General features: G+C 35.9%; 1 pseudogene across 1 annotated transcript; it reads right to left on the bottom strand.

The window, feature by feature from the left end:
• Positions 1 to 18,249: 18,249 nt before the first annotated feature.
• On the bottom strand, positions 18,250 to 18,998 carry LOC308340269 (large ribosomal subunit protein mL65-like; annotated as a pseudogene). Its single transcript has one exon. The product of its transcript is annotated as a large ribosomal subunit protein mL65-like (transcript).
• Between the last annotated feature and the right edge of the window lie 696 nt (positions 18,999 to 19,694).

The following is a 19,694-nucleotide window of genomic DNA, read 5'->3' as shown; positions in this document are numbered from 1 at the left end:
ATCTAGAAAGAATTGCTCAAACTCAACACCCAAAAAAACAAATAATCCAGTCAAGAAATGGGAAGAAGACGTGAATAGATATTTTTCCAAAGAAGATATCCAGATGGCTAGCAGACACATGAAAAGATGTCCAATATCACTCATCAGAGAAAACAAATCAAAACCACAGTAAGATATTATCTCATACCTGTCAGAGTAGCTAAAATTAACAACACAGGAAACAAGATATGTTGGTGATGATGTGGAAAAAAAGGAACCCCTCTTAAACTGTTGGTGGGAATACAAAGCAGTGAAGCCATTCTGGAAAACAGTATGGAGGTTCCTTAAAAAGTTAAAAATAGAATACCTCACGACCCAGCAATTACATTACTAAGTATTTACAAAGGATTAAAAAATATTGATTTGAAGAGACACATGCACCCCAATGTTTTTAGCAGCATTATCAACAAAAGCCAAACTATGGAAAGAGTTCAAGAGTCCACTGACTGATTAATGGTTAAAGAAGATATAGTGTATGTTTATACAATGGAATATTACTCAGGCATCAAAAAGAATGAAATCTTGTCATTTGCAATGACATGTTGGAGCTAGAGTGTATTATGTTAAACAAAATTAGTAAGAGAAAGACAAACACTATACTATTTCACTCATATGCAGAATTTGGGGAAAAAAAAAAACAGATGAGCATATGGGAGGGAAAAAAAAAGAGAGGCAGGGAAGCAAACCATAAGAGACTCTCAACAACAGAGAAAAAACTGAGGGTTGATGGAGGGAGGTGGGTGGGGGATGGGTTCAATGGATGATGAGGATTAAGGAGGACACTTGTTGGGATGAGCATTGGTGTTGTATATAAGTGATGAATCACTAAATTCTACTAATATTCTAATATATGTAATATATATATATTTTCTACTAATATTCACTATATGTTAACTAGCTAGAATTTAAATAAAAATTTGGAAGAAAAAAGTTTATTAATTCCACTTCTAACTATGTAGATTAATTCTTTTGTATGATTATGTTTTTAAAAAAGATTTTGTTTCTTTGTTAGAAAGACAGAGAGAGCACAAGCAGAGGAAGCAGCAGCCTGAGGGAGAAGCAGGCACCCCACTGAGCAGGAAGCCTGATACAGGACTCGATCCCAGGACCCTGGGATCATGACCTGTGCTGAAGGCAGACACTTAACTAACTGAGCCACTCGGGCATTCCCCCCACCTTTTTTAAAAGATTTTGTTTATTTATTTGTTAGAGAAAGAGAAAGCACAAGCAGGGGAATAATTCTTCTGTATGATTATGTTGTCAACATTTTAGTGTTACATTCTTTTGTTTCTGTTTGTTCTTCATGTTGGTGTTTGCTTCTTTACCATTTTCCTTATTTAATTCAGTTTTTTAAAAAGATTTTACTTTTTTTTTAAAGATTTTATTTATTTATTTGTCAGAGAGAGAGAGAGAGAACATAGGCAAGGGGAGCAGCAAGCAGGGGGAGAAGCAGGCTCCCCACTGAGCAGGGAGCTTGATGTGGGACTTGATCCCAGGACCCTGGTATCATGACCTGGTATCATGACCTGAGTCAAAAGATGTGCTTAACCGACTAAGCCACCCAAGAATCTCTAAAGATTTTACTTTTAAGTAATCTCTACACACCTGAATTTTATGCTCCACTGACTGAACCAGCCAGACCCCCCTAATTTACTTTTAAACATGGAAATTATTTACACAGTCTAGAGTAAATTATTTACATAGTTCCAAAGTAAAACATGTCGTTAGAAGAGTCTTACTCTACCCTTTCCCTTCCACTCAATCCCACCATTCCCTCTGTGTAACCGTCTTCTTTTGCACCTGGTTGTTCTTTTCTGAATTTCCTTTTTTAAGAAATAGATACCATAAAAATATGAACCAATAAATATTTTATTCCCCTTTTACTCTTAAATGAAACCTAGCAGTCTAAATATATTTTCCTCACCTTGTTTTTTTCACTTCATAATATATCCTGGAAATAATGCATAGAGATAATTTTTTTGTATCTGCTTAATTACCTAATCATGTGGATTTAACAGAGTTTATTCAGCCAATTTTCTATAAATGGCTTGTTTCAATATTTTGTCTCAAATAATTTGCTATTAGAAATATTGCTGCAATAAGTATCTCTGTGACTATTAGCTTTGTTTTGTTCTTTTGGAGATGAACTTTAAAGGTAAATTTCTAGAAGTGAGATTACTGGGTTAAAGAGTAATTTCATGTAATTATTTTTTAGCTATTGGGAAATTCTTCTTTACAATGGTTTTACATTTTTATATTCTATCAGCAGTTGGCATACAGTATCAGCAACAGAGTATTTTGTCAAACTCTCCAATTTTTGCCGATCTGACAGATGAGAAAAGGTATCATGGGGTAATTTTATTTAGTGTTGTTCTTATTATTTTTTTTTTTTGTAAGTTCAAAAGCCATTCGCATATTTCCTGTGGGAAATCTTTGTTCATGTCATTTGTTTGCTTTTTTTTTTTGGAGAAGGACAAAAAGGGGGATGGGGGGAGAGGCAGAGGGAGAGAATTTTAAGCTCTATTTCACAACCCTGAGATCAAGGCCCGAGCTGAGATCAAGAGCCAGATGCTTAACCTACTGAGCCACTCACGTGCCCCATTTGGTCACTTGTCTAATAAATTTCTGATCTTCTAGCCTCACTTTTTTTTTTTAAAGATTTTATTTATTTATTTGACAGACAGAGATCACAAGTAGGCAGAGAGGCAGGCAGAGAGAGAGGGGAGGGGTAAGCAGGCTCCCTGCTGAGCAGAAAGCCCGACGTGGGGCTGGATCCCAGGACCCTGGGATCATGACCTGAGCTGAAGGCAGAGGCTTCAACCCACTGAGCCACCCAGGCACCCCAGATCTTCTAGCCTCACTTTTGAAGCATCCTTCACATATTACATATAAGACACACTAATCTATAATGCATGTCACAAACATTTCCTCCCATTTTTGGAAAATTGTCCTTTTTTTGTCTATGGTCCTTCTTATATTGTGCAATTTTAATTTATTTTTTTTGTTGTTGAAGTTACCAATCTTTTCTCTTGTCTCTCAGTTCTGTTTCATACCTAATTTATATCAAAAGAAAAATAGTATTAAAATGCAAAACTCATTAAATGGGCCTACTATATGTGCTTTTCATTAATTTCAAAGTGCTGCAATGGTTATTTAAGCCAAATAAGTTTCGACTCAAGCAATGTTTGTTAAAGACAAGTTTTTCCAAAAAGGAATCGTCTTCTCAGTCTCTGTGAGTCACCCATGATTAATGCAGAAACAGTGCTGAAACCAATCAAAATCCAGAGCAAAGGCAACATAATTACCTTTCCTGCCTGATTTTATATGTGTACATTATGTATACATTGTGTGTATGTATGTATGTGTATGTGTGTGTGCATGTGTGCGTGTGTGTGTATATATATTTATATACATATACATATATATATTTATGGCAAGCTTATTTCTGCAGTTTTCGACCATTTAGTCCAATGAGATCATTTATACTTAAGAAGATTTTAGAAATACTTAAAAGGTATCTTAGTCTTAGAAGATGATTTAATTTTGCTTTTGTCAATTTGCAAAGTCTCAATTCCTTCAGTTCACTTTTTAGTCTAAAAAGGAAAAAATGAGCATTTGAGTTATATTCAATGATTGAATATTTTAAAATTGTTAAATTACCTAGCTTTTCATTTTTTTTTTAAGATTATTTATTTATTTATTTATTTGACAGATAAAGATCACAAGTAGGCAGAGAGGCAGGCAGAGAGAGAGGAGGAAGCAGGCTCCCCGCTGAGCAGAGAGCCCGATGCGGGGCTCGATCCCAGGACCCTGGGACCAAGACCTGAGCCGAAGGCAGAAGCTTTAACCCACTGAGCCACCCAGGCGCCCCAAGCTTTTCATTTTTTTAAAAGATTTTATTTATTTATTTGATACACAGAGATCACAAGTAGGCAAAGAGGCAGGCAGAGGGAGAAGGGGAAGCAGGCTCCCCGCTGAGCAGAGAGCCCGATGTGGGCTCTATCCCAGGATCCTGAGACCATCACCTGACCCGAAGGCAGAGGCTTAACCCACTGAGCCACCCAGGTCCTCCGTAGATGTGTTTAACCTCACAATTTTATGGCCAGAGATTCTATTCCCATGATCCCTCATGGTCCTCCCATTCTCTTAAGTAAAGGTTTTTTCCTCTGGATCTGGTTGCTTTTACTAGTATATGACCAGACCTTCAACCAAGGGGCACTATTTTGCTTCCCAGTACTAGGAGCAATAAAAATGCAATTGCATGAGAGCCTATGGAGAACTCATGTGTGAATACAGCACGGTATAATGGGAAAACTCTAGAAGAGGAATCAAGAGAGTAGAGACATAGTTGTGGTTCTGTCATTACATCTTAAGAGCTTTGGCAATCACTCTGGTATTCAACAGGCACATTTGTGAAATCTGAGGATTGTGATTGATCAAATATCTTCCAAACTGGAAACTTCACAATTCAGCAATTGTCAGTCCTCCTCAAGCAGGTATCTTCACAAGTCTGGCCTTACTGCTACTTGAATCTCCTCAGCTACCTGTACTTCTTGAAGTAATAAACCCGGCTCACTTTTCTGAGGAAACTCTTCCCTTGACTCCCTTTCAAGGCCACAGAAATACTTGTATAATGGACACAAGTTTTCAAATCCCACAATACTTTGGTTTTATGTACTAGTCTGTATTAACTGCATACTGACTTTTATAGAACCAACTTTTCTAGGTCAACTACAAGCCTTGGCATTTCTGGTTAAATGTGTGAATGTGTGTGGGTATGTGTGTGTGTGTGTGTGTGTGTGTGTGTGTGTGTGTGCACGCTCACACAAGTGCATTAGACAAATAACTGAAGGCACAAATAGGTATGTAATATCATGTGAACCCCCTATTACTCAAAAATATACTATGATGAAGTCTCTTAATCTCCTTCAGGGTTGGGAGGGTATGTGTGACCTGACCTACAAATCTGGAGGGGTTAAACATTGCCACCAGTCTAATATACTTACTTTAAATAGAGTTGAGCTAATCATTATTTTGCTTTCCGAAATAGCTCCCATTAGTGGAGCTTTCCTTCTGTCCTAAGAAGCTTAGTGGTCATTGTGGCCACTGGATCAAAATAATTCTCCTTTTTATATTTCTCCATATCAGGCTTAATTTTAGACAAATGTCCACTAAGGAGAAGTTTTCTGAGCAATAGTACTTGGGAGGATGCACTTTACCGTTATACCAATTTGCAAAAGGCAGTTTTCTGTAGTTTTACCAAATAATGTAGAAATAGAAGTAAAATGTGATTGAATGGGCTATAACACTCTTTAAGACCCAGGAAAATCACTATGTTGATATACATATCTCTTTCTTACTCTTTTAAGAGAAAGTACATTTATAAATCCTGTAATATAAAGTCAGCTCTAACAATTTAACCAAATGCCTCTTTTCACTACCATTCACACGTATTTTCATTATAGAAAAATAAGAAACTGGAAAGATTTTAAAGTTAGCTTGTTTTATTTTCTAAATTTCCATCCTGCATATATCTAAAGTCAAGAACATAAGATCTAGGATCAATCATATGCTTGTTTGGCATCTCAAAAATGACCTGTTTTCAGTACAATCAGATTTGTAGAAATCATATCTCTGTAAGGCTATTTCCTATTTTAACTTGATTTTTATGTATGTGCTAAGTTTTGGATATGCATATACATATGCATGTATAATATGTCTATATATATCTATATTAAGCAGTGGCTGCATGAAAGAGATATTTAATCTAGGAATATGGTTTCCTAGTAACAAGAATCACATACCAGTTCTTCAGGAGCTCCATCTCTGTAATCATATGTCTTCAGTGTATTAGTAAGGCAAGAACTTTCCAGAAGTTGTTTTGTTTTCTCCATAGGACATCTAACAATCAAAGGTGAGGTGCTATTACAGTATAGAAGGAGGAGAAGACAAATAGATACTCAGCCAGCAGATTTCTTTAGGTCTGATTCAATGTTAAAAAGTCACGTAGGGGGTGCCTGGGTGGCTCAGTGGGTTAAGGCCTCTGCTTTCGGCTCAGGTCATGATCCCGGGGTCCTGGGATCGAGCCCCGCATCGGGCTCTCTGCTCAGCATGGAGCCTGCTTCCCTCCTTCTCTCTCTGCCTGCCTCTCTGTCTACTTGTGATCTCTGCCTGTCAAGTAAACAAATAAAATCTTAAAAAAAAAAAAAAAAGTCACGCAGAAGAAAACTCCCTTAATAATCAACAGCATTACCAAAATGCTATACATTGTGTAGGACTTAAGACACTGAAGTCTCATTTTCAGAGCTAGAAGTTAAAAAATAATAATAATTTAAAAGTGGGATGAAATAAATGGGATTTGTAGATTAAAAAATTAAATTGTGTTCATCTTCCATTGTTTTCAAGAGGTTAAAATAGACTAACTATAGGTTGCAGAGATAGAAGGTCATTTGCAAGTAAATTTTTAAAACTTTGTCCTCAGGCCTGATAGAGACCATCAGAGGCTAAGAAAGAGGTTTGAGTCTAACACTCACTTCAAAAATTGCACTTTCTAATTTTTTCCTATAAGGTTTTCTCAGCTCAAGTACAAATGTATTGTTTGTGTTAAACTTGAAGTTGATCAAGATTTAAAAATATAAACACTGGTGGGGCGCCTGGGTGGCTCAGTGGGTTAAAGCCTCTGCCTTCGGCTCAGGTCATGATCCCAGGGTCCTGGGATCGAGCCCCGCATCGGGCTCTCCGCTCCGTGGAGAGCCTGCTTTCTCCTCTCTCTCTGCCTGCCTCTCTGCCTACTTGTGAGCTCTGTCAAATAAATAAATAAAATCTTTAAAAAAAAAAATAAAAAAAAAAAATAAAAATATAAACACTGGTAATAGAAAACAGTGAGCCAGAAAGCATTTCTTTAACTATGTCAAGCATGAAGCAATGTGACAGAATACCCAAATCCTAAACTGGGCTATATCAATTTATGTGAACTTTATATACTACTTAACCTTTTCTAAATTTTATTGTCTCATCAAGGCAGTCTGTCTCAAAGTTGCCATCAAAAATCCTATGTTACTCTGTATAATATCAAGGATAACATAAAGTATTTGACTTGTCCAAAAAAAGAGCATTGAGATCTGTTAAGAGCATTTTCCCTGTTAAGGACATAGTTATGGATTAGTGGAAACAAAATTTTACTGAAAGGCAGAATATTTGTGTCAAGGACCTAGCTTCATCACCTATCTGTGTTCTGTTTAGAAAGTCACCGAAATTCCTCTCAAACTCTAATTTTGTAATCTATAAAATGGAAATCTTGGCATACTACCTCAGAGGGTAGTTAAGAAAGTTAAACCAGATAAACATATGTGAATTTTGTTTTCCAACTCTGGAGTACTTATGAATGTAAGATATCCTTAGGTAAAATCATTTATGTTGAACAAACTCATAAATGCTTTCCCAAGTCATTTAGCTCTGACTTAAACAAGAAAATTAACCTGAACACTTTTTGAGCTAAAATGCGAGAGTAATATCAATAGACATTAGAAAAACATGTCAGTAATCTCAATAAATACTTGGATAAAGATGACTTGAGAGTCCTGATTGGCATCTTTCAAGTATCTGTTTGTGTGAACTTTAGTATTCTCATTGCATAATGACTTACACTTTAAAATAAGGCATATCTAATTTCTGAGGCTCTTATTCATATGTTGTACCAACATGCACACAACTATGAAGTAATTTGCATGTAAATAAATTTAATTTTAGTAAAAATATTTCAAAAACCTACTAGCTCACTAATCATTTGCAAATCAAGCAAATAAAAGTAATGGAAAATTCTTACTTCATCAATGATGGGAAAATACATAGTGGACTAATTCATCTATTAACAATTATAAAACCATGGACAAAATATAAAATATAAATATTTAAGATTACTGGAAAGTGACAAAAACAAGTACAAACTGGAAGAGGTTTTACCCTGAAAGAATAGAAAGACTCAGTAAGATTTTTATTTACGGGGTCTTCTCTTAAGCGAAGTTTCAAGTCCACATGACATGACTCTGACAGAACTCAAGAAAAAAAGCTACTATCTTATTGGTTTAAGGAGTCAAAAAGTAGATCCAAATTAGATTTATGGATCTAAGACAGAATATGAAGGGAGAATCCCAAAAAGGAGAGAACCAGAGCGATTCTGTATGCAAGGCCTCTCAAGTCATTGACTCCTAAACTTTTTACGCACAGAGTAAGACAACAATGAATCTCTCTGGAAAAACAACATCTGGAAAGCTGAAAGAGTTGAACTGAAATATTAATAGCTACCGACTGCTAGGAAATAAGATTGGAGTGTGAATTTCACTATTTGAGGAAATGGATTGGAGTGTGAATCTCACCATTTGATAAATACCTCAAGGTCTTAACTGACAACATAAGGGTCACATCTTAGGAGTAAAGACTACAGCCCAAGAATAAGGAGTTTGCCATAAAACTCAAAAAACAACAAACAAAAATAAGAAACAAAACACACACAAGACCCCAAAACTGAACACTCTTAAGAATTCCTAAAAAAAAGAAAAATGCCTTCAAAGATCAAGAAAACTGCTTATAATTTACTTGCATGCTTGTATAAAATGCAGCACTTTTCAGCTAAGTGTCTGACTCTTGATTTCGGCTCAGATCATGATCTCAGGGTTTTAAAATCAATAGCAGATTTTAGAGTCTTTACAATACATAATGCCAGCTCCAAAAAAAAAAAAAAAAAATCCCAGATATGTAGAGAAAATAGGAAATGTAATTCATGAAAATAAACTTACATATGACCCAGATATTGGAATTAGTAGTCAGGATTGTAATACAGTTATGACAAATACATTAAAGGAAATATAGAGAAGTATGGATAAAATTGGTGCAAGTAGAAAATTTCAGAAGAGCTATAGAATTGTGAAGAAGAAACAAATGGAAAATATAAAACTGAAAAGACACAATATCTGAAATTAAACATTCATTGCATGTAATTAACAACAAATTGCACAAAAGAGGGATCAGTAAGCATGAAAGCAAGTCAACAGAAATTATCCAAACTAAAATATAGAGGGAAAGATGACTGAGAAGTATGAATAGAGGCTCAGAGGCCAATATAACAGTATCAAACAGTAACACATACATGTAATTCGGGTCCCAGAAAGAGAAGGAGGAAAGTGTAGGGAAAAAAATATTTGAAGAAATGTTGACTGAAAAATTTTCAAATTTGACCCAAAAAGCAACTTACAAATGCAGGAAAATCAGTGAACCCATGGCAGCATAAATGAAGGGGAAAAGGCACCTAGACACATAATAGTCAAATTGTTAATAACCAGAGAAAAATCCTAAAGGCAGCCAAAGGCAAAGAAAAATTAAATAGAGTGGAACTTCCATAAAAATACTGCTGATTTCTCTTTATAAACAATATAAATCAAAAGAGAATATTATACACTCTAAAAGTCGCAAAAGGAAAAAAAAAGCTATATCCAGGAAAAATATCTTTAAAAACTTAAGGCAAGAAAAAAAAAGACATTTTCATGTAAACAAAAGCTGCTAGAACTTGTCACAGAAGGTATACACTAAAATATTGCTAATTAAAGTTCTCAGACTTATGGTAAATGACTCCAGATGGAAATTTTTTATATATAGGAAGAAATGATGAACATTAGAATTGGTAAGTGTGTAGATAAACACCGAAGGATATGTGTATATCTTTTCTTAAATTCACTAAAAGTAGATTATTCTAGGGGTGCCTAGGTGGCTCAGTCAGCTAAGTGTCTGACTCTTGATTTTGGCTCAGGTCATGATCTCAGGGTTTTAAAACCAAGCCCTGCTTCAGGCTCCATGCTGGGCATAAAACTTACTTAAGAGTCCCTCTCTCCCTCTGCCTCTCTCCCCCCATGACTTACACTCTCTCTAAAATAAAATAGAAAGTAGATTACTTAATTACAAATAATAATAATATATGGAGTGTTTAAAACATATGTGTTAAAACATGACAAAATAGCACAACGAATAGGAGATAATAAGTCTCTTAAATTATATATGTAATGATTAAATATTAACCCATGATATAGTATCATTAGTAAAGAATGCACATTGTAGTCCTTAGAGCAATTTGGAAAGAGATTGTCAAGAGAGACACATTTTCTTACCCTAAATTGTCAAAGGTAATTTATCGTTCCTCCTTATCTTATTCCTTTTAGGAAAAATAACAGTTTATTTAAAGGGCATCAAATATTTATATATAATGGAAAAAACCAGTTTTTAAAAAATTTTATTTATTCAGTTGATCATTGATAAAAAGTCAAGGAAAAATTTTTTCTTCCTGTCAGGAGACATTTCTGAAGAAGTTCTCTGTGCTGGTCCAAAGCATAAAGGGTGAAATAAGAATCTATCTATCACAATAGTCTAGAACCCAATATTTTGTACAAATTTTATGAAATAATCATTTGCTAATGCTAAAATAAGTAAATTCAAAATCTTCAAAAAGAGTGAATCTATTTGTTGGGTGTTATAAAGAATGTGAATCATACCTCACAAACATCTCTCCCCATTTCTCACCCTTGGTTGTAAACAAGGTATTCTCTTAGACCATCTTTAATTTTAAGATAAGATATACTACATATGGATAAAGGATGAGACATAGTACCTCTTTGTCTTGAGCACCAGTTGCTAATTCAAAACTCAAGGTTAAGGAATAGAACCAAGTCTCAAAGAATCAAGAAAATAGCCATGGTGGATTTACAGTTTTTTACTTGCTCTAGTCATCTGGAGCTAAGACATGTTCTTCACTAGGTCATATTCAGTAAAGTTCCCCATCTAAAGTAGGAAAATATCTCTAAGTGATTTGGTTATAGACGAGGCCCTTCGTGAGAAAGTGAGTATAGTTATTTACTGATAGTAGAAATAGGATCTTTTTTGGAAGTTCTCTCCCGAGGAACACTTGTCTCAAATATTTGACAAGAATTGGAAGAGTCAATTAAGGATGAAGTGCCCTGGTCAGTGTTGAAAGGGCAGAAGTATTTAAATCATTGGACAGAGACTCTTGCTTTAGATACCATTTCATTAAGTAATTGTGTCAACATTATGTTTTTGAAGGCATGGTGCCCTGGTACTCATGTGGGAAGACAGACTGTAGGAACAAGTTCCAAATATTTTCTCAAAATAATTTCTAAAAATTGCCCCAAAGGCTTGAGAAGTAGGAGTTTAAAACCTACAGAATTTTAGGTGCAAATATAAGCAATAAGAAAATCTCTAGATAGCTCTAGTAGAATGTCTGATTTTGAAGTTCACAGATTTTGTTGAGCCTGCTAGAAAACGTTAGCTGCAAGCTGTAGTCTCAAGTTGCAGCTTCATAATTGTTGAGTAAACTTTGGATGGAATAATTTTATATTGTCTGTCTGAACACTGGAAAATTGTTCTGAAAATACTCAGCTTTTGTTGTACTTGATGTGTAAATATTCTTTTCAAGTAATTTCTTAAGTGCATTCTAACATTTAAGAGCAAAGAAAAGTGATTATTGTTTATATTCTTAGTTTGTGGTGGTCTTAATTCAATATATTTTAAAACTAAACTAATTTGTTTATCTTTATACCAAGAAGAAGAGAAAAAGAGTTAAGACACAATTACTATTTATTCCATTTAAAATGATTCATTTATTGTTCAATGAGCCATTCCTACCCCCTCTAATTCTGGCAGAATATTATAGTTAAAACATAAGGAATAGAGGAAAAAACACAAACAACAACAAAAACTCTGAATCTCTAAATCTTTACATAGGAAACTTTTCTTTTTGGACATGAAAATAGAAGGAAAATTTTAAATATGGTGAAAATTCTAATCTTAATCTCTTCAAAGTAAATATGTATGTAAGGGCAGAGTTAAGCTTGATGATAATTGAAATAATATGTACTCATTCTAAGATGCCTTTATAAAACACAGTAAATAATTTTTTAAATTAAGTATCACCCCAAATCCCATCACACAGACAAAATCATTGCCAACATTTTGGTGGGGAATCCGTTTAGGCTCTTTTACATGCACACACATATACACAGTATATTTATAATTTTAAATAAGCAGAATATTACTCGGTAAGCTTTTTAATAGTGTTATATTTCCCAGTAATATGTTACAGATATATCTCTACCTGTCAGTAAATCAGTAACTCAATACTGCTTGATGTATAATAACCACTTGGCAAATGCTGACTAATAGCATTATAGCCTATAACTAAAGGAAATGAACTAAAATGATCTAAAAATGTTTTAGATTGGAAAAAAATGATGCAATTATTTAAAAGTTTTATTTATCACTCAAATGTTTTTATATCTGATGGGTTCACCAGGCTTTGAGTCAGAAAAGACAGGGTTTAACAAATAAAGAGAGGGCATAACATGGCAATAAAATTATAAGAAATAATTTACATGGTTGTGCTTTCTTCTATTACCTGAGAGGTGCCATGAATTGCATCCCAAATTTTCTACTGGGGATTTTGTTTTAATTAGAAATTGAGATGGTTTATGAAAGGATATTAATTTAACTATGTTGCTTCCTCTAAATTTCCCTTTGGGAAGTTGACTTATAAACTGTTCATTTTTATTTTTAACTACTTAGCAGCTGTTATTACAGGAGAACCTATGCCTTAGTTATACAGGGACAGAACTAGTTTTAACCTTCTCACAATGTATTTGCTTATTGTGCCAGAAATCATTAGTAGAAATTGTTATAAGACTCTCCTGCCCTGTGTTGGTCAGAGGTTTTTAAAAACAACTGACACAAAGGGGACAAATTTCATCATATGTGAAACTTTTGTGGACAAGGCTCTGAGTTCCAGGTTTGTGAATGGTATCCAACTATTCTTTAAATGGTTGCTTTATAGATGTCTTTTTTTTTTTTTAAAGGTCAGGAATATAGTATTCACTCATTATTTCACTTATTATTCAATTTATTCATTCAATTATTCATTGACTTAGTAATAATCACATATTTATTGAGACCCTACTATGGACCATGGATTGTTGTAGATGTTGTGGATATTATTATAAACAAGACACATATGATCTTTCAGATCACATGTTTAAGTCTAGAAAGAAATACAGAAAAATAAACAAGTAATTAAGTATAGTGTAAGAGGAGTGGAATATTATAACTTTTATGCCTTTAACAGAATATGTGGTTGGAATAGCTTGTAGAACAAAAGTTTACATTGAAAGCAGATGATTGAATAAGAATTAGTCAAGTAAGAGGATATTAGAATTGCTTCACATCATAGGAAAATTATGTATGAAGACCTAAAATCAAGAGAAAGGGTTGAAATTAAGCTAAAACATTTGTAATGTCTGGGACAAAATATTCTTTATTTTTTTAATTTAACTATTTAAAAAATTTTTTTAAATTTTTTATAAACATATAATGTATTTTTAGCCCCAGGGGTACAGGTCTGTGAATTGCCAGGTTTATACATTTCACAGCACTCACCATAGCACATACCCTCCCCAATGACCATAACCCCACCACCCCTTCCTTACTCTCCTCCCCCCAGCAACCCTCATTTTGTTTTGTAAGATTAAGAGTTTCTTATGGTTTGTCTCCCTCCCAATCCCATCTTCTTTCATTTATTCTTTTCCTACTCCCCAAACCCCCCACGTTGCATCTCCACTTCCTCATATCAGGGAGATCATATGATAGTTGTCTTTCTCTAACTGACTTATTTTGCTAAGCATAATACCCTCTAGTTCCATCCACGTCATTGCAAATGGCAAGATTTCATTTCTTTTGATGGCTGCATAGTATCCCATTGTATATATATATACGACATATTCTTTATCCATTCATCTGTTGATGGACATCTAGGTTCTTTCCATAGTTTGGCTATTGTGGATGTTGTCGCTGTAAACATTCGAGTGCATGTGCCCCTTCGGATCACTACGCTTGTATATTTAGGGTAAATACCCAGTAGTGCAATTGCTGGGTCCTAGGGTAGCTCTATTTTCAATTTTCTGAGGAACTTCCATGCTGTTTTCTAGAGTGGCTGCACCAGCTTGCATTCCCACCAACAGTGTAGGAGGGTTCCCCTTTCTCTGCATCCTCGCCAGCATCTGTCATTTCCTGACTTGTTAATTTTAGCCATTCTGACTGGTGTGAGGTAGTATCTCATTGTGGTTTTGATTTGTATTTCCCTGATGCTGAGTGATGTGGAGCATTTTTTCATGTGTCTGTTGGCCATCTGGATGTCTTCTTTGCAGAAATGTCTGTTCATGTCCTCTTCCCATTTCTTGATTGGATTATTTGTTCTTTGGATGTTGAGTTTGCTAAGCTCTTTATAGATTTTGGATATTAGCCCTTTATCTGATATGTCGGTTACAAATATCTTCTCCCATTCTGTCAGTTGTCTTTTGGTTTTGTTAACTGTTTCCTTTGCTGTGCAAAAGCTTTTGATCTTGATGAAGTCCCAAGAGCTCAATATTGCCCTTGCTTCCCTTGCCTTTGGCAATGTGCCTAGGAAGAAGTTGCTGTGGCTGAGGTCAAAGAGGTTGCTGCCTGTGTTCTCCTCAAGGATTTTGATGGATTCCTTTCACCCATTTGGGGTCTACTATTGTATTTGGTTTAAGGAAATAGTGACCCAGGATGTGATCTATTCTGGAGAATGTTCCATGTGCACTAGAGAAAAATGTGTATTCTGTTGCTTTGGGATGGAATGTTCTGAATATATCTGTGATGTCCATCTAGTCCAGTGTGTCATTTAAGGCCTTTATTTCTTTGTTGCTCTTTTGCTTGGATGATCTGTCCATTTCAGTGAGGGGGTGTTAAACTCCCCTACTACTATTGTAACATTGTCGATGTGTTTCTTTGATTTTGTTATTAATTTGTTTATATAGTTGGCTGCTCCCACGTTAGGGGCATAGATATTTAAAATTGTTAGATCTTCTTGTTGGACAGACCCTTTCAGTATGATCTAGTGTCCTTCCTCATCTCTTATTATAGTCGTTGGCTTAAAATCTAATTGGTCTGATATAAGGATTGCCACCCCAGCTTTCTTCTGATGTCCATTAGTATGGTAAATTGTTTTCCACCCCCTCACTTTAAATCTGGAGGTGTCTTTGGGTCTCAAATGAGTTTCTTGTAGGCAGCATATTGATGGGTTTTGTTTTTTTATCCATTATGATGCCCTGTATCTTTTGATTAGGGAATTTAGTCCATTTGCATTCAGGGTAACTATTGAGAGATATGAATTTAGTGCCATTGTATTCCCTATATGGTGACTGTTACTGTATATTGTCTCTGTTCCTTTCTGATCTACTACTTTTAGGGTCTCTCTTTGCTTAGAGGACCCCTTTCAATATTTCCTGTAGAGCTGCTTTGGTGTTTGCAAATTCTTTTCAGTTTTTGTTTGTCCTGGAAGCCTTTTATCTCTCCTTCTATGTTCAATGATAGCCTAGCTGGATATAGTATTCTTGGCTGCATGTTTTGTCGTTTAGTGCTCTGAATATATCATGCCAGTTCTTTCTGGCCTGCAAGGTCTCTGTGGATAAGTCTACTGCCAGTCTATTATTTTTACCATTGTATGTTACAGACTTCTTGTCCCGGGCTGCTTTCAGGATTTTCTCTTTGTCACTAAGACTTGTAAATTTTACTATTAGGTGATGGGGTGTGGACCTATTCTTATTGATTTTGAAGGGGGTTCTCTACACCTCCTGGATTTTGATGTTTGTTCCCTTTGCCATATTAGGGAAATTCTCTCCAATAATTCTCTCCAATACCTTCTGCTCCCCTCTCTCTTTCTTCTTCTTCTGGAATCCCAGTTATTCTAATGTTGTTTTGTCTTATGGTGTCACTTATCTTTCGAATTCTCCCCTCATGGTCCAGTAGTTGTTTGTCTCTCTTTTGCTCAGCTTCTTTATTCTCTGTCATTTGGTCTTCTATATCACTAATTCTTTCTTCTGCCTCATTTATCCTAGCAGTAAGAGCTTCCATTTTTTATTGCATTTCATTAATAGCTTTTTGATTTCAACTTGGTTAGATTTTAGTTCTTTTATTTCTCCAGAAAGGGCTTTTATCTCTCCAGAGAGGGTTTCTCTAATATCTTCCATGCCTTTTTTGAGCCCGGCTAGAACCTTGAGAATCATCATTCTGAACTCTAGATCTGACATATTACCAACAGCCGTATTGATTAGGTCCCTAGCCTTTGGTACTGCCTCTTGTTCTTTTTTTTGTGGTGAGTTTTTCCGCCTTGTCATTTTGTCCAGATAAGAATATATGAATGAGAGAACAAAATACTAAATGTGTGGCAGAGACCCCAGGAAAATGTGCTTTAACCAAATCAGAAGAGACCCCAAATTGTAGGAGCGAGAAAGGGGAGAAAAAGAAGTTCAGGAAAAAAAAATTAAAAAAAAGAAAACAAATAAAGAAAAAATATAAAAAAGGAAAAAATATATATATATATTGGACTGGTGACTAGAACAGGGTCACCCACTTAATTTTGGGGGTATTTGTCCTCTTAGAAGAAACTACCTCCCAAAATTTTAAAGAATGAAAAACATATATAAAGGTAAACACAATGAAGGGATGGAATATGCCTATAAAGATGAAAAAAAATTTAAATTTCTAAAAACGGAGTTGATAAAGTAAGATTGGTTGGGAGAATAAAGAAAAAGAAAGTGGAGAGAATTTGCTCAGGCTGGAGACTAGAACAAGCCCAGAGATAGATTTAGGATATATTTTTATCTACTAGAAGAAATTGTACCCCACATTTTTTAGAAGAAAAAACCCTATGTGTATACAAAAAATAAAGTTAGATACAATGAAGGATAAAATATGACTATAATAATGAAGGTTCAATAAAGATTCTTTTTTAAATGAAAGGTATTTTTAAAATAACTAGTTAAAAAATGTTGAAAGAGGAAAGGGTAAAAGTAAAAAAAATAATTAGCAGAAGAAAAAAAAAATTGAAAAAAATTAAATAACTGCAGGACTAAAGAATTATGGGGAGAAAGCCATGAATTCCATGCTTTGCTTTCTCCTCCTCTGGAATTCTGCTGTTCTCCTAGGTAAGTGAACTTGGTCTTGGCTGGATTTCTTGTTAGTCTTCTGGGGGAAGGGCCTGTTGTAGTGATTCTCAAGTGTCTTTGCCCGAGGCGGAACTGCACCGCCCTTACCAGGGTCCAGGCTAAGTAATCTGCTCAGGTTCGCTTTCGGGTGCTTTTGTTCCCTGAACGCTTTCCGTAGAGTTCTGGAGGACGGGAATGAAATTATGGCCTCCCAATTTCCCGCCCCGAGGAGCTGAGAGCTCGGGGCCCCACCCCTCAGTGCGCCCTCAAGAGAAAAGTGCTCAATCACTCCCGTCTCCCTGGCCTCCCGCCACTCTCCGAGCTCACCCAGCCTGTGACCGGTTCAAGGTAACCCTGAGTTGAGAGCTCATTCCTCGGATCTGTCTCTGTAGCCGGCTTCCCCACTCTAATACCTGTGAGCTCTGCGACACTCAGACACCCCCGATCGTTTTGTGACCCCGCATGGGCTTCACCCTGGTTTAGCCTATGGAGTGATGTCCCTCAGTGAAGCAGACTTTTAAAAGTCCTGATTTTGTGCTCCATTGTTCTGCCGCTTGCCAGGAGCCAGCCCCTCCCTCCGCAGTCTATCTTCCCATCGCTTTGGATTCACTTCTTCGCCGGTCCTACCTTTCAGAAAGTGGTCGATTTTCTGTTTCTAGAATTGTTGCTCTCCTCTTCGACCTCTTGTTGGATTTGTAGGTGTTCGCAATGGTTTGATAAGCTATCTAGCTGATCTCCTGCTACCTGATGTCGTCTCAGGCTGCTACTTCTCTGCCATCTTGACTTCAGGACAAAATATTCTACTAGGTAAATCATGAAAGACAAGAAAAATGGTGCCTTGGGCCTAGGTCATAAAGACCCATGAAGTTACTGAAAAGGATTTGAAATTTGTCTAAAGATTCATTGGCAACCACTAGAGGATTTTTAACTAATAATGTGATTTGATAATTTTGCATTTTTATTTTTTTAAAGATTTGTTTATTCATTTGAGAGAGAGAGAGAGCATGAGAGTGGGAGGGGTTGTGAAGTAGATATTACTAAAAAAACAATAGGACATAAAGATGTGGCCAAGAAATTTTATCATTATTAAAATTCCTTTTATTTTCCCTTCAGTGAAACTGAAGTATTCCCAAAGTCCTGAATCAATTATTTCTTCTTAGTTTTCCAACAGCTGTCATTTGTCTTCTTTTTGGTCTGTTCAGTAGAAAGTGAACTATCTGGAGGACATCATCATTAAAACCTTTCACATTATCTTCAGTTGTTTCATAAAGAGGCTTACTTTGTGTTCCCCAACATATATTTTTAGGAGGGTTATTTTGATCCCCTTGTGTAGTCAGTGCCAAAGTATTTAACTGGTAGCAGAAAAAGGAAAAGTATTTTCCATCTGTGATCACGCCCTGAGGGACAAAAGGCCGAGTAACATCTGCTTCACTCCAAAATCCTTGATAGAGAGCTTGTGCTCCAGTCCGACGAGCAAAGAGGCTTGCAATAGCATTAGCTCTAAAAACAACTTCTATCTTATCAGCACAGTTCCATTTCAAACAGCCTTTCCATTTTTAATTTGTCAGGTAACGGGTGAAACTGTGTGTGACCATAACAGTATGGATCTGCTGTCTTTGAGCCAATAAATATGGTATTTTCATATTGTCATTTGAATAATGGAAGTTTGTCTGGCTTACAAGTTATAACAGGGATTTTGACAGGTATAGAATAATCCAGCGGCACAAACTCTGGGAGTTGTTTGGATATTCGAATCTGGTTGTGTGGTTTATCATTTATTTGGTATCACACAGCATCAACTCAGCCTTTCTGATGACTACTAGAAAGAATTTCTTCACCTCGCAACCAGTAAAATTTAACTGGATAAGGAAGGGAGTGAAGACAGAAGAATGTAGGTAGAGACATCGTAGAAGATACAAAGACCCAGAAATCGAACTGTGGTATAATAGAAGAAATGAAAGAGCAAGGAGCAAATAAAATTTTGGTGTGAGAGAGGAATACTTGAATTAATTCTTTCAAAAGACATAATTTTTATTTTCAGGTAATGGTATGGTCAAGGTATACCCATAAACTTAGGTGTATGATATAACACTAATGATGAGAAGATCCAGGAACTGAGAAGCCATATTATTGAATAACTTGTTCTGTTCCAAAGGATAGAAGTAGAACTTGGGGTAGAAGAAGTCTATGAGCCATGTGCTGAAAACTGGTAGTTAGAAGGACAGGAAAAAGTTCATAAATCAGATGAGAAGTGACTCAAAGGATCAGGTTATTTTTCTTTCATTCACTGAAGTCCATAGTTCACATTAGAATTTTTTTGAAAGATTTTATTTACTTATCTGAGACAGAGAGAGAGAGAGAGAGAGAGGGAGAGAGAGCACAAGTGGAGCTCAGGAAGGGCAGAGAGAGAAGCAGACTCCTGGCTGAGCAGGGAGCCTGACACAGGGCTCCATTCCAGGACTCTGGGATCATGACCTGAGCCAAAGGTAGATGCTTACCTGACTGAGAACCCAGGCACCCCTACATTAGGATTTATTATTTGTGTTGGACAATTCCATGGGTTTTGCCAAATGCATAATGTCATATATCCTACATTTTGGT

Source organism: Martes martes, assembly GCF_963455335.1.
Source record: "Martes martes genome assembly, chromosome: 3".
Classification (NCBI taxonomy): domain Eukaryota; kingdom Metazoa; phylum Chordata; class Mammalia; order Carnivora; family Mustelidae; genus Martes; species Martes martes.
The sequence above is the reverse complement of the archived record's forward strand: the minus strand, read 5'-3'. Positions and strand labels throughout refer to the sequence as shown.